Source organism: Dama dama, chromosome 13 (genome assembly GCF_033118175.1).
Source record: "Dama dama isolate Ldn47 chromosome 13, ASM3311817v1, whole genome shotgun sequence".
Taxonomy (NCBI): domain Eukaryota; kingdom Metazoa; phylum Chordata; class Mammalia; order Artiodactyla; family Cervidae; genus Dama; species Dama dama.
In genome coordinates this window covers 12,771,775-12,773,670 of record NC_083693.1, presented here as the reverse complement: position 1 = coordinate 12,773,670, position 1,896 = coordinate 12,771,775, and positions in this window count along the sequence as shown.

The following is a 1,896-nucleotide window of genomic DNA, read 5'->3' as shown; positions in this document are numbered from 1 at the left end:
CAGTGCTGAGCTGGGTCCCGGCTCACAGGCCTGCCTGCCCGCTGCTCCCAGAGCCTGACCGTCAGGGTGCTGGTCGGAAGGCATGTGGGTTGGCGGACTACAGCGCCCCTCCTTCTTATTCCTGTTAGCGGTGCCTGGAGAAAAGGCCTTTCACTGTGTCTGCAGCAGCTGAGCCAGCATTTAGCCATTCTGGTGCTTCCAGAACCAGCCTCAAGGCATGTGATCAAAGACCCAGTCAGCAGAACATCTGAGGGCACCGTCCTCAGGGCTCTGGCCTCACCCCCACCTGCCTCTTCTCTGTGCAGCTGACTTACACTGTGTGGCTTCCACATCCTGGTTACATCCCTTAGGCTACATGATCCTTGTGTTTCCCAGATGAGGCCTTTGTTTATGGCAGCCCCTTGGCCCCGAGGGTTTTCTCCTCTCTCCTACCCTCTCCCACCTCTGCTCCAGGACTGGTTGCTGAGTCGTCCTTCAGGTATTGGCTTTAAAGCCTTCCCTGGTCTCTTCCTCTAAAAGATTCTCACTTCTTTGTACTCACTGTATCCTTCGCTAGTTTAATTTCTATTATTTCTCCAACTTAATAACTAGTATTTGCATTCAGATTAAGGTTTATAAGGGCAGTAAAATATTTCTTTTTCATCTTTAGCACCTCTTTAACTTCACAATCAAACAGTGCCTAGAACATAGCAGGTAATCACTAGACATGTCTCCAAGGAGTAGGTGCATTCCTATCACCTTGTGACTCAGAGCTCTGAAACTCCTTTCCAGGACCCGCTGCTCCTTTTGGTAAACAAAGAACAAACTGAACTGCATTTACTGTGAATGTTACTTTCTCTGGGCAATTGAAATGCAAAGCTTTCTGCTCACTAAATATTAAGAATAAACCTTACAAAATTACATGGCATTTGTTAAAATGATCTTTCAGGGAATCTACAAAGGTAAATTTTTTTCCTTTTACACTTTACAAAATAAGATTAATATCAGTAAAACAGTTAACGTCCCACATTATATCAGTCAGTTTTGACAAGCACAGCCACCAGGGTCCCCAGAAAACTGCGTTATACTGAACCATGTTTCTTATCATGGTCCCACTGTGCCCTGGGTGTCTCTGTGAGCAGCATGAAGTTAGAGAAAGATGTTTTTGTTTTCCACTTTATTCTTTTAATCAAAGGATAATGGTTTTACAGAATTTTGTGGGTTTTAATCATACATCAACAAGAATCAGCCAGAGATAAACCCATGTCCTCTTGCTTCTGAACATCTCCCTCCCCACCCTTCTAGATTGCCAGAGCCCCTGCTTGGGTTCCCTAAGTCTTCTAGATTGCCACAGAGCCCCTGCTTGGGTTCCCTAAGTCTTCTAGATTGCCACAGAGCCCCATTTGGGTTCCCCAAGTCTTCTAGATTGCCACAGAGCCCCTGTTTGGGTTCCCCAAGTCTTCTAGATTATCATGGAACCCCTGTTTGGGTCCCCTAAGTCTTTTAGTTGTCACAGAGCCCCTGTTTGGGTTCCCCAAGTCTTCTAGATTGCCACAGAGCCCCTGTTCGGGTTCCCTAAGTCTTTTAGTTGTCACAGAGCCCTGCTTGGTTTCCCTAAGTCTTCTAGATTGCCACAGAGCCCCATTTGGGTTCCCCAAGTCTTCTAGATTGTCATGGAACCCCTGTTTGGGTTTCCTAAGTCTTTTAGTTGCCACAGAGCCCCATTTGGGTTCCCCAAGTCTTCTAAATTATCATGGAGCCCCTGTTTGGGTTTCCCAAGTCTTACAGCAAATAGGGAAGGATATTTTAATCCATGGCTTCAGTGTAGATGAATGTGTCTGTGCTCTTGAGCATTTCCTGTTTTTAAATTCAGAGAATTTCCCTTTGTAATATTTGCCTTCATTATGAAGTCTGGCC